This window comes from Lissotriton vulgaris, chromosome 8 (assembly GCF_964263255.1).
Source record: "Lissotriton vulgaris chromosome 8, aLisVul1.2, whole genome shotgun sequence".
Classification (NCBI taxonomy): domain Eukaryota; kingdom Metazoa; phylum Chordata; class Amphibia; order Caudata; family Salamandridae; genus Lissotriton; species Lissotriton vulgaris.
Genome location: NC_141696.1, coordinates 830,945,540 through 830,959,952, shown reverse-complemented (window position 1 = coordinate 830,959,952; position 14,413 = coordinate 830,945,540). Strand labels below are relative to the sequence as shown.

Here is a 14,413-nt window from a genome sequence, read left to right as displayed (position 1 = left end):
GACACTAGTGAGACAGTCATTCACTCACTAACAGACACATATACACACTCATCCACCCATACAGTCCTGCACATATGCTGTCTTCAAAACACATACAAATAGTGAGTCAGTCACCAACCCATGCAGCTACTTATACACAAAGTGAAACATTGATACATATATTTCAATATTTAAAAGTTACTTGCTAATATATGTATTCGATAAAATACACTTAATAAGGCAGTTAACCAATCATTTTTTTTTTAAAAACATCCATTTACACACTTATTTAACCATTTATTATTCCATCAACCTTTACAAATACAAATATTAAACATATTAATTTTAAAGAAAGACACACATTCACTGGCTGGTGTCTGTATCTTCTTTACTACTGGGATTGTAGTTGTGTGTCTGCCGATACCGAAACTGTGAGATATATATATATATATATATTCACTGAAAAAACCATAGGTTATAGACCATATATAGTTAGGAATTCGCATTTACAAAACCTTATTTTACTCACACAAAACCATTGAAATTCCATATATAGTTAGTTGCACTAACTATATATCGCGCACCCGCAATCCACTGCTGATGATGTCACATATTACATCATTCATGACATGGTCAGTGACATCACTGATGACATCACTGATGACATCCCAAATGACATCACTGATGACATCTCAAATGACATCACTGATGACATCACTGATGACATCTCATTTGACATTACTGATCACATCACTGATGATATCATTCATGTGATAATACGATGAACCTCTTCAGACTCTAATATAACCTTAGATACAATCAGTGTAAACAGACACTCACAGACTGTCACTCATCCATGGAGTTACTCACACACCTAGTCAGTCATGCAAAGAATCAATCACACCTCCATTTCCTCAACTATACAGTTATACAAACTTTACTTATTCAAACATATACTAACACATATTTACTCTCTTATACAATCCCTGATACAAGTTCACAATGATCCATACAGCCACTCACACATTCACTGGCTCTTATGCACAGTTATTTATATATGTCAACTCTCACATGTACTGTGTTTTACATATGTACTTACTTTGACATGTAGCACTGAGATATCCATTCACTCACCAATACACTCATGCACACAGTCAACCGCCCATACAGCTGTTTCCACATGCACTTTTGAAACCATACATCTAGTGAATCAACTGCTCACACATCTATGCACAGAGTCATACACCTCCCAGCCACCCACACACACACTCAGTCTCCCATACAAATACTTGGGCAACCTATCAATAACCCATATAGTTACTCATATAGCTACTTATCAACACATGCAACAGTTTACAGAACAACAGACATAATGATGCACAAATTAAGACAGTTTAGTCACTAACCCATGCACTCAGTGAGACACATTTAATCACTCACTCATACAGTCAGTCATGCACCTACTAAATCCTTCATCCAGACACTTATACATCCACTCATTCTTCAATATGTAAGACATATTTTAACTTTACAGAAACATACAGTCACTGGATGTTGTCATCAGTGATGTCATCAGTGATGTCATTTGAGATGTCATCAGTGATGTCATTAGTGATGTCACTGACCATGTCATGAATGATGTAATATGTGACATCATCAGCAGTGGATTGCGGGTGCGCGATATATAGTTAGTGCAACTAACTATATATGGAATTTCAATGGTTTTGTGTGAGTAAAATAAGGTTTTGTAAATGCGAATTCCTAACTATCTATGGTCTATAACCTATGGTTTTTTCAGTGAAATTTCAAGGTTTTGTAAATGCTAATTCCTAACTATATATGGTCTATAACCTATGGTTTTTTCAGTGAATTTTCAAGGTTTTGTAAATGCTAATTCCTAACTATATATGGTCTATAACCTATGGTTTTTGCAGTGAATATATATATATACATACATATATAAACATATATCATCTGTATATCTATATAAATACAAACATAAATGCATGCATACATATACTTATATGCATACAGATGCATGTTATTTACATGAAAGTTGAAAAAACACTAATAAAAGCAAAGCTAAAAAGCCACCTCATTACAAACTGAATGGCTTTAACTTAAACGAGGGCGAGATCTATTGCATTTTCAATGCTTGTTTACTTTGGTTCCATCAAGAAGGCATTCATATGTGTCACACATTTGCCATAAATTCTGAATGTTAGCACTCTAGTTGCACATTAGATCACTGTAGTAAAGCTACTGCTCACCAGGGATGTCTGCTGCTGGTATTCAAAGTGCATGTTTCAGTCTGCATGTCAGAATTTTTTTAATGAAATAGAAGAGGATTTGAGAAGTCACTCAAAATGATCCCTAATTTTTCTTTCTGAAGCACTAATCATACTTTCTATGGCAAAATTAACCCCCTCATGTTGTTCCTTTTTAAATTGAGTGTTTTCAGACTTACCACTTCATTCCAATCAAGATGGCTTCTGGTGTGCCATACTTTTGTCATAAGTAAGACTGTTAGCGCTCTAGTTGTTCTTTAGAACACTCTGGGACATTCTGTCATTGGGCTATACTTGGGGTACATCTGGGTGATATTTGGGCTTCATTTAGGCTCTTTTGTCTCTGGTGGCCATCTTGGGAGACTGTATGTCAGAATTTTTTAATGAAATTGAAGAGGGTTTGAGAAGTCACTCAAAATGTGCCCTCATTTTTCTTTCTGCAGCACTAATCATAATTCATATGGCAAAATATACCCCCTCATTTTGTTCCTTTTTAAATTAAATGTTTTAAGAGTTACCACTTTATTCCAATCAAGGTGGCTTCAGGTGTGCCATACCTTTGTAATAAGTAGGACTGTTAGCGCTCTAGTTGTTCTTTAGAACACTCTGGGACATTCTGTCATTGGGCTATACTTGGGCTACATCTGGGTGATATTTGGGCTACATTTGGGCTCTTTTGTCTCTGGTGGCCATTTTGGGAGACTGCATGTCAGAATTTTTTAATGAAATAGAAGAGGATTTGAAAAGTCACTCAAAATGTGCCCTAATTTTTCTTTCTGCAGCACTAATAATACCTTCTATTGCATAATATACTCCCTCATTTTGTTCCTTTTTAAGCTAAATGTTTTAAGAGTTACCACTTTATTCCCATCATGATGGCTCCAGGTGTGCTATACCTTTGTAATACGTAGGACTGTTAGCGCTCTAGTTGTTCTTTAGAACACTTTAGGAGGCTGCAGTAGAGCACAAAGTAATCAACTGACAGTCTCTGTCCTTGTTGGATGTACATGTTTTACTGAGAATGTCAGATTTCATTTTCACATGACTGAGAAAGATAATGTGAATTTACAGAAAATATGCTTTCAGTTTAGCTTATAGATCCCCTTCCAAACCACTGTGGGAAAATCATGAGATATTAGTTTTCTTTCAAGCAATATTCATGATATCACAGCAGAAGGCTTTTTCACATGGTAAAATCACCTTAGAACCCACCACAATTCCTAAAACGAGTATGGTACCATCAACAAATGATTTATAATGTAACTAAAGTCCTAAAACCCTCTATTAACTACAATGCTTTTTAATGAGGTGCTATCATGTATATTGGTCCCAAGATGGCTGCCAACACTTCTTGGATGAAGTGCTGACAGCCAATCAGATCAGATGTGTGGTTAGGCTCCGCCCAGATATATATATATTTTTTTGAACCTAAATTACTCAAAATCCACTGGAGCACATATATTGAGACCTAGCAAAGGCACATCGGGCTAACAGTCCCTACAATTTTGCCAAGTTTCGTGCAAATCCATTCAGCCGTTCGAGCTAAAAGTGAGGCCAACCGCCCTATGGAAATTAACGTGGGAAAAACGCGTTTTGGGACCCCCCTTTTTTCTCAGCCCCCCCTTGATGAAACCCCCCCAAATTGTCAGGGGCTGCTCAGAAACAAAATGTTCCATTTTCCTGAAAATTTCAGCCAATTCCGTGCACAAACGCCAAAGTTATTAGACATAGAATTTTCAAAAATCCCATAGAGAAAAAATCCTAACTATATATACCTACTGGCGACCGCCAGTAGGTAATATATATATATATATATATATATATATATATATATATTGATACCACACCAAACTTCACCATCCAAGAAGGCGCTGACTCCGTGTATCTTAGTTCAAGGGTCTTTATTTTACATCAACTTCTGCTCAGACGCGTTTCGGCGGCAACCTCCACCTTGCTCACTAACATCTGACTAAACAAAATAACGCTTTATATACATGTTCAAACATTCACATGAGTCATAGTTGTCATCCCTGATTGGCATTGGTTTGTTGCCATGGTGACTGCAGGTTTACACCCAAACAATTAAGTGCTTGTCTCCGTTCATTTAGAGCTTTGGCATTATGTAACACTATTTACTACGTTCTGATGCGTAGTATGTAAAAGACACACATTATTAACATGTTTCAATTCATAGTTAGTACGTTAACAGTATCATATCATTCGCATTTAATCATGATTGATGTGTTCATACTTCGGCGGGAGAAACCTCCGTGTTACGTGATACCCGGCATGTCATTTGCGTCATGATTTGTTTGGCGTATCAGAAACGGAGGTGTGTTAGCTGCTGATCTGTGATTGGTTATGTGATCTTAGCTAACTCTCAAAAAGGCTATGTTGTATTGGACATCGGTTTGCCGGCCTAGTGGCAGAGGCAGAACAGGTTTGCAGTTGTCCAAAGCCTCCTCGTGTAATCGGTGAGTGACTCATTGTTTGTTGCAGATAGCCCATTGAATTTCCGCCCTATACGGAGAGGTACGGTTCAGCGCTAGTGCGCATAATTCTCCTAATTGCGGATGATGTCTCCTGTCTGTAGAGACAATTGTGTGTCTAAAAAGCTTTCGAGGTGTTTTGCATGTAGTCAGGGTTCTGTGTGACTGTGTGACAGAGAAGAGTGATTGGTTACTAATTATTGCGTTTACTGTTGTGTCATGTTTCAGGGTACTGGGGATAGAGTGGTAGGCTGCTCTAGATGTGTACACTTAGGGCTTCATCGGCATTAAGCCCTATGGGAATTTTGGAATTTAGTAAGATTATATATCTTGATTCCAGGCGACGCAATGCAAGTTTGCGATTGCCTCCCCTAACACTTTATGGGACATTGTCCAATACGCAGTAGGTTAAGCCTTTAGCATCTCCACCATGTACTTCGTGGATGTGCCTCGCCACAGGGTAAGATGGGTCCTTGTTTGTTATTGCCCTTAGGTGTTGCAACACTCTGACGTGCACTGGGTGAATGGTCGACCCTACATATATTTTGCCACATACACATGTCAACATGTATACAGCATGGTCTGTTTTACATGTGTAGTGATCCCTCAGAAAGTATGGTTGTTTTCGGAAGGGTACTATTATACTGGTAGTGTTTTTGCCATGGGTGCAGGCTTTGCATTTCATACATTTTCTAAAGCCTTTCTGAGATTGGAACCAGACTTTTTGTTTAGGGATTTCTGGGGCATTGCAAACTAGTTGTTGCCGCATGGATTTGGCTTTCCTGAAGGATACTAGCGGTCTTTCACCCACCATATTCCCTATGGTTGTGTCATTTCTAACCAGTGGCCAGTGCCTTCTAAGTATTTTTCGAAGGTTGGCTTGGTGACGATTAAAGCCTGTTATTAACCTGGGGGGTTGCCTCTCTGGTGCAGTTGCTCCAGGTTCTGGTTCCTTTGTGAAAAGTAATTCCTGGCGGGTTTTAGAGTTACATTTCACTTCTGCAGATTTGCATGTTCTATCAGAATACCCTCTTTTTTTCAACCTCGAAAAGAGATTTGTTTTGGCAAATGATAACCCCTCCTTCGTGCTGCAGTTGCGGGTCATCCTAAGGCATTCTGCGTATGGGATGGACTGTTTGAGTGGTGTAGGGTGAAAGCTGTTTGCGTGGAGAATTGTGTTGCCCGCAGTGGGCTTACGATACGTGCGCGTTTGTATTTTACCTTTCTCTACAAATAGCTCAACATCCAGAAACTGGATACATTCCTTGCTAGCATTACACGTAAATCTCAAATTTAGTGAATTTTCGTTCAACTGGTTTGTGAAGCTGTTGGCACTTTCCACACTACCCTCCCACAAAATAAAAATATCATCAATAAACCGCTTATAAACAATCACATTTTGTTCCATTATATCCTGGTGTTGGTTCATCAGGACCCGCTCCTCCCACCAGCCCATATGCAGATTCGCATAGCTGGGGGAGAAGCAAGTACCCATGGCTGAACCCTGGATTTGTTTATAAAAGAGTTTATCAAAAATAAAGGTGTTATTTGTGAGGCACCACTCAGTCATCTCCAGAATCATTTTAGTATGTTCATATTGGTCAATTGGTCTTTTTCCCAAAAAGTATTTAATGGCATTAAGTCCATCCTTATGCCTAATGCTGGTATACAGCCCTTGGACATCCAATGTCAAGAATACATAATTGTCTTTCCACCCAACATCGTATATCTTTTTCAGGAAATCTCCCGTGTCCTTTATGTATGCTGGTAGTTTCTTGACTTCGGGTTGTAGAAAATGGTCAATGAATACACTCGTATTTTCGAAGAGGCTTCCTATTGCTGAGATTATCGGTCTTCCTGGTGGTACTTTTTCGTTCTTATGTACCTTCGGTATTAGGTACAGTTGTGCTGTTACCGGGTAATCTGTTTTAAGGAATTCAAATTCATTTTTGCTCAGTGCTCAGTAAGCCTTTTCCCCTCCATTTATACAGTTCGTTGTGATACTTTTCTTGGATGCCTATCAGGTGGGTTGGGCTTGTCCTAGTGTAGCACTCTCTGTCTTGTAATTGCCCAAGTGCCTCTGTGTTGTACATCTCCAATGGCCAGAGCACGATGTTTCCACCTTTGTCGGACCATCGTACAACGATATCAGGCCTAGCTTTGATTTTTTCCATTAGTGCCTTATATCTCCTGTTATGGTCTTCATTCTTTTTATATCTCTGCTTGGTGCTTAGAATGGAAAGTTCTTTCAAATCTTTTGTTACACATTCTGCAAAGAGATCTAGACCATCCTTAGGCATTACTGGCATAAATATTGATTTTGGTTTGAAGCCTGTGTTCACTGTTTGCCAGATGTTTATATCTGATCTCAAGGCTACTCCGCTTGGTGTAATTTGCTCTTCTGTACTCTCATTCTCCATTTCCAAGTTGATTAGGTTTTGTAGTGTTTCCATATGTTCAACATTAAGTATTTCAGATGTTTCATTGCTCAATACTGCGTTTGTGGTGCTCGCTTTCACATTATAGAAATATTTTTGCAGTTTAAGTTTTCTTACATAAAGAAAGAGATCAATCCTTGTTTGCGTGTAGTCAAAGTTCGTATCACTGCAGTATGTCAGGCCTAAAGATAAAATTTCCAATTCTTCTTTGGTTAGCTCCATGTTGGTAAGATTTATGACTGTGTTGTCTTGTTCTTGATTATTTATCGTCGCCTGTTTTGTCTGTATTTCTGTTTCTGTTTTTGTTTTTCTTCCTTTTGTACTTGTTGTCCCCCATCGCCTGTCTTTTCTTCTCCTGCTTTTTGTTTTTGCTTTTGTGTTTTGCTGTTTGTGCCTCGCCCTGCTCCCTGGTTTATTGTGTTCCTTGGGCGCAGTGTTCTGAGGCGTTGTAAGCGTAAAAAAGCTAGTTCTTCTGCTGGAGTAGGTGTTGGGCCTTCAGTGCCTTGGTTATTTTCACCGTCTGTTTCATACTCGGAACTGAATTCGTTCTCACTTTGTTCTGCGCCCCCTGTTTGGTCATTTTGGGTTTTCTGTAGGGGTTGTTTTCTAATCTGATCGAACTTTTTCGCAAAGGTGTATATTCTACCAGACAGGTAGTCATTCCTGTCCCTCTGGAATTTTATAGTTTTCCTTTCTTTGATCTCCTCCTCATGTTTGATTATTCTTGTTTGAATTTCTTTCATTTTTTCTGCAATTTCCTCTTTGTTTTCTTTAGTATCTAGTTCCTTTAATATTTCTTCAATCCGCGTGATCATTTTAGCCCTGTCACTTGCCGCAAATTTTATCAGTATTTTCAACATATTCTCAGATGATTTGGCACTATTTTCTGCCCACATTTGCAGCATCTCAGGGTCGGGGTCTTCATAAGTTGGTGCTACTAATATTCTCAAGCCCCTGGGTATTCTGCTCACATCTAGATACCTGGATAGCGATTTGACTTCCCACCACTTCGCTACTTCTTTTTTACGAAGTTTTTCCAACTCATTTAACAGAATTTTGGTTTCATCCTTTTCTTTGGGTTGGGGTTGAACATTTTGTTTGGTTCTATTGCCTTTCCCTGTGTCTGTATCATTAAATATGTCCAGTGCAGCCTCCTCTCTTTCCTTTTCCCACTCAGCAGCCATGTTGATTGATTTGTAAAAATTGTACTTGTACAGATACACTGCCCGTGTGGTTACACCACACTAGGGCTCACTCTCCCAATGGATCACTCCCTTCTGCCCGCACCGTTAATCGCATCGAGTCACGGCTTACCCGAAATCGCCGACTGCCCTCCAGCGACCGCCAATCTCAGGGATGCCCGTCTCAGATGTTTTCACAGGTTTCTTCGGGACTCTCCGTTTATTCCGATCCAGGGGGGCACTGCGTGTCTCTTTTCTCCAAAAGTTCACCACAAGTACGTCCTTACGACATAGTGCACCAGAACGAGGAGGGTCAGCGTAGGGCTTCAGGACTCCAGCCCTTAGTATTGATACCACACCAAACTTCACCATCCAAGAAGGCGCTGACTCCGTGTATCTTAGTTCAAGGGTCTTTATTTTACATCAACTTCTGCTCAGACGCGTTTCGGCGGCAACCTCCGCCTTGCTCACTAACATCTGACTAAACAAAATAACGCTTTATATACATGTTCAAACATTCACATGAGTCATAGTTGTCATCCCTGATTGGCATTGGTTTGTTGCCATGGTGACTGCAGGTTTACACCCAAACAATTAAGTGCTTGTCTCCGTTCATTTAGAGCTTTGGCATTATGTAACACTATTTACTATGTTCTGATGCGTAGTATGTAAAAGACACACATTATTAACATGTTTCAATTCATAGTTAGTACGTTAACAGTATCATATCATTCGCATTTAATCATGATTGATGTGTTCATACTTCGGCGGGAGAAACCTCCGTGTTACGTGATACCCGGCATGTCATTTGCGTCATGATTTGTTTGGCGTATCAGAAACGGAGGTGTGTTAGCTGCTGATCTGTGATTGGTTATGTGATCTTAGCTAACTCTCAAAAAGGCTATGTTGTATTGGACATCGGTTTGCCGGCCTAGTGGCAGAGGCAGAACAAGTTTGCACTTGTCCAAAGCCTCCTCGTGTAATCGGTGAGTGACTCATTGTTTGTTGCAGATAGCCCATTGAATTTCCGCCCTATACGGAGAGGTACGGTTCAGCGCTAGTGCGCATAATTCTCCTAATTGCGGATGATGTCTCCTGTCTGTAGAGACAATTGTGTGTCTAAAAAGCTTTCGAGGTGTTTTGCATGTAGTGAGGGTTCTGTGTGACTGTGTGACAGAGAAGAGTGATTGGTTACTAATTATTGCGTTTACTGTTGTGTCATGTTTCAGGGTACTGGGGATAGAGTGGTAGGCTGCTCTAGATGTGTACACTTAGGGCTTCATCGGCATTAAGCCCTATGGGAATTTTGGAATTTAGTAAGATTATATATCTTGATTCCAGGCGACGCAATGCAAGTTTGCGATTGCCTCCCCTAACACTTTTTGGGACATTGTCCAATACGCAGTAGGTTAAGCCTTTAGCATCTCCACCATGTACTTCGTGGATGTGCCTCGCCACAGGGTAAGATGGGTCCTTGTTTGTTATTGCCCTCAGGTGTTGCAACACTCTGACGTGCACTGGGTGAATGGTCGACCCTACATATATTTTGCCACATACACATGTCAACATGTATACAGCATGGTCTGTTTTACATGTGTAGTGATCCCTCAGAAAGTATGGTTGTTTTCGGAAGGGTACTATTATACTGGTAGTGTTTTTGCCATGGGTGCAGGCTTTGCATTTCATACATTTTCTAAAGCCATTCTGAGATTGGAACCAGACTTTTTGTTTAGGGATTTCTGGGGCATTGCAAACTAGTTGTTGCCGCATGGATTTGGCTTTCCTGAAGGATACTAGCGGTCTTTCACCCACCATATTCCCTATGGTTGTGTCATTTCTAACCAGTGGCCAGTGCCTTCTAAGTATTTTTTGAAGGTTGGCTTGGTGACGATTAAAGCCTGTTATTAACCTGGGGGGTTGCCTCTCTGGTGCAGTTGCTCCAGGTTCTGGTTCCTTTGTGAAAAGTAATTCCTGGCGGGTTTTAGAGTTACATTTCACTTCTGCAGATTTGCATGTTCTATCAGAATACCCTCTTTTTTTCAACCTCGAAAAGAGATTTGTTTTGGCAAATGATAACCCCTCCTTCGTGCTGCAGTTGCGGGTCATCCTAAGGCATTCTGCGTATGGGATGGACTGTTTGAGTGGTGTAGGGTGAAAGCTGTTTGCGTGGATATATATATATATGTATATATATACACACACATACACAAACACACACACACACACACACATTCTGTGGACTGGTTCCAAATGTGCAGGAGAGCTTTACCTTGAAAGATGAAGGAAACAAAGGCCCTCATTTGGAGATGTTTTTTCATTACATATAGCAGTTATATTAATACAGATGATAAATCTGTTTTGATAAAAGACAATGTATCTCCCTTTTGGAGATTCCATAAGGGATGACTTCTGATTGTGAGTAGGAATGAGGTTGACTGCCTAAAAAAGAATGTTTAAATGTGTGTTTTTTTCTTGAGTTTGGGATTTCATGAAGGAACCGCTCAGAGCTCAGATGGGAGGCAAACCCACCTAAGGATCTCAAAGTAGGTACTGTGGTTTTTCAGAAAGAAGAACTTTATGGACTAAATAGAACATATAATATCAAATCATGGATCCAGTATACAGCCACTTGATGGTGACCCGGACTGGGGTGATGCGATCAAGACTTCTGGTATTAGATACAAAATCTTGAAGCTGCATGTAGTTAAGCCTTCGCAGGAGCCAGGTGGAGTTTGGGAATACCTGTCAGCAGTGTTCTACTGTTATCTATCTGAGATGGGCTAACGACTTGTAATTATCATCTGGAAAGAATTGTTCCATCCATATAAGAAGTTGTATTTTGCTTGTTTGCTTGGAACAACTTCAGCATTTGGATTTGTGTAAGCATGGAAGTTCAGAGTTTGTCCAGAACAAATACCTGGTATTTAGCGCATTCAATTAAGGGAGTCTCACAAGAAATGAATGTTTCTTTGCACTCCATCATGTGCCAACCTATCTCTGCTGAAATATTCTACATCTGATAGTCATTAGTCCCACTCCCTAGAGGCCCAACAAACAACAAACTTAAGATAAAAGTGTGCTAATCACAAATTTAGACCAACCTCCTAAATGACGTTGAACCACTGTTTAAATCACCTTCCCTCAACAAATTTAGTGTTAACTGAGAACTGCCTTCAAATTCCATTATCTGCTATATGCTGCCTTCCCCGACCGCACCATCTGCTTAGCATGGGATCGCTCCATTCATCAATTTCATGAAGATGAAAATTAGAACGCTCCTCTACAAAATGTATAAATAAAAGCCTCTGAAAACCCAGAAACTTACCAACTAGGTTTGCATCAGTTCTCATCCACACTAAACACAGCTAAGACTAACTACTTACAAAATCTGATTATCTCCATAGGCTCCACTCACAATGTCTTCCTCATGCAATAAATAATACTCTCTCTACCTTGCCTCTCGCTCACTAACATCCCTCTCTCTGCCTTCAACTTTACAGCACAGTTCTCTTTAAGTTCCCTAACAATAAAAACACCCTGTGATCCCTCCAGTCAGCTTTAGCCTCATAATCATTCTTTCCACCTTTTCTTTTCACTAATGCAACAATGTATCTGTTGTCGGTACAGCATCACCAGTAGAATGTATAGTTTCCATTAAGAATGATAATCTCTGCTGTGCACCTTCAGACAATTGTATCTATCATTGTACTCCCTTCACTCAGGAAACCCACAGTTTACCCATCCAGTCCAGGAAAGTACCATGCAGTCTCACGCCCCTTTTATTTCCAATAGTTTAGAATATCTTGTCTTTAACTGCCTCATCTATTTTCTCATTTCCCATAATTTAATTAACCATTTCAAACCAGGCTTTTAAACTCCAGTGAGACTGTGTCACATTTCCAACATTATCAAACTTTCGCCATAATAAACAGTCTTTTATACTAATATTCATGGAGCTCTCTGTCACAATTCATCCCCTTGACTATACAACCCTCTTTTTAAAACTCTCTAATTTAGGCATCAAAAATCAACCACTCAATTTCATTTCTTTTCAACGGTTTGATAGAACTTTCTGTGTCTCATAGATCTCTTTTCTATCAACTTGTATAAGTTTGCCAGTTGCAGTTTTCCAGCGCATGTTTCTGGGTTTCAAGGACACTGACTCTTGTTTTGCCAGGTTTCCTGTACTCTAAGTGCATGTGATGCTTTTTATGGGATTTTATGTTCACTTTGTCGGACAATTTGGCTTATTCGTATTTTTCTCACTTATTCAGTGTTCTTTAGTATTTTACAGTATTTTTAGGATCAGTCTGGTGCTCAATGTTTGTAATATTGTCTCACTAGGGTGGTTATCAACACCTGTTACCAACCTTGTGGTACTTTTCATGTGTTCTTGTATGAATTTGGAGGTGATTACCAATCCATAAGCGTGTATCTGTGATCTCGTGCATGTACGTTTTTGCTTCTGCAGCCCTGGGGAAGTCTTAGTCAAAGACAAAAAATGTGTTGGCTGTGCTTAGACCTTACCACACTTTGTGGCTCTATTTGGATGTTATGGTATTGTGCTAAGGCCACACTTGGTTTGCACTGTATATTGTTCAGTTTATGTTTATCTTTTCTGTGTGACGTATTAAATAGTGCAAAACTGTATCTGTATTGTCCAATGTATTTCTATTAGTCATGTCTAATAATATTTTGTTATTAATAGACTTTTTTAATTACATAAAGTTGTGACCATGCTAGCTTGAACTGCGTTGTGCTTCAGACTTATGTTGAATACACGTTTCTGGGTACTTTGCTTGTATTCTTTCCCCACTATATCCCTGGTAGAGATCATTATGTTTTGTTTTTTCACTTGTCATTTTTATGCTGATAATATGCAAATATTTGCATCCTTCCCAACTTTTAACCCTTATTTCCAGACTCAAAGAATAAACATGTCAGTCACTTTTTACATGAACAAAACCTGTTACACCACTGTTTCCCCTAACCCACTTTTTTAATGTCTTAGTGATTAGATCTTCCAGCGTTGGGAAAGCTGTAAATTTGCCACGGAAATTGCTGTCAAACAATATATTTTAGCTCAGAGGTTATTCCCATCAGAATCATGGTGACATCATATCTCACAGAGAAAGCAGGGTGCCCAGGTCCCTAATTAGTCTTTTTGCAGGGCAACTCGCAAACTCATGTACCCCCGGCAGTCTGTGGACTCGAGACTTAGGGCATATGTTCCAAAGTTGCGCCTCCATTTTGCAATTTTAGCAGGAGTAATGTAAAAATAAAATAAATAAGTTATGTCACCAAATATCCCATGGCTACACAGCCAGTCAGCATGTCTTGGCTGATTCCAAACTGACAATTGTGATGCCTACAATCGGAGGCTATCTTCATCTGAGACTACACATATCTGACAATAAGTAGTTATTGTCAATGATTGGGATTTATTAATAGTTAACAAACTTTGTTGGATTCAAATGTGGGATACAAAGTAAATTTAAAAAAAGCAGATCTTGTACATTAACGAAATTTGCGCCTTGAACTCTCCGCTGTTAAGTAACTCAAACAACTTGATGAATACAGCAATAGCCCCTGCTTTCCTGCCTGATGTATGTTCACTGTTAAGTTGCCCTTCACTTTAACAAAAAGCAACAATTAACTTCCTATCTTTGCTTAATTACACACATACTTAAAACACACACATATATGATAAAGTACCCTTACTGCACATCATAACTATATTCAGCAGTCACAGAGTAGTTCTGTAACCATACACATGAAGTCGGCCGAAAATGGCTGTCTATATCTTTGCCAGGAGGTACTTATTCCCTATAATACATGCACACACCATGAGCCTTCCCACAAACCACATATGGTGTTGTGCTACTTTATATGAAAGAGATGTTTGTAAACACGGGAAGAAATTGAATATCTAGTGTAAAATTAAACACACTTAAAAGCAGTTAGATATTTATTGCAAAAATATTTTAGAATCACTATTATAAGTCTGCTTTTTAATGACGCTGTTGTTCAGAATATGT

The 14,413-nt window shown here is 39.3% G+C and overlaps 1 protein-coding gene across 2 annotated transcripts in view; it reads left to right on the top strand.

Annotated features, from left to right (window-relative positions):
• The window catches only part of LOC147698067 (interleukin-18 receptor accessory protein-like), a 349,579-nt gene that overhangs the window by 219,639 nt on the left and 115,527 nt on the right, over positions 1-14,413 (top strand). The window lies entirely within an intron of this gene.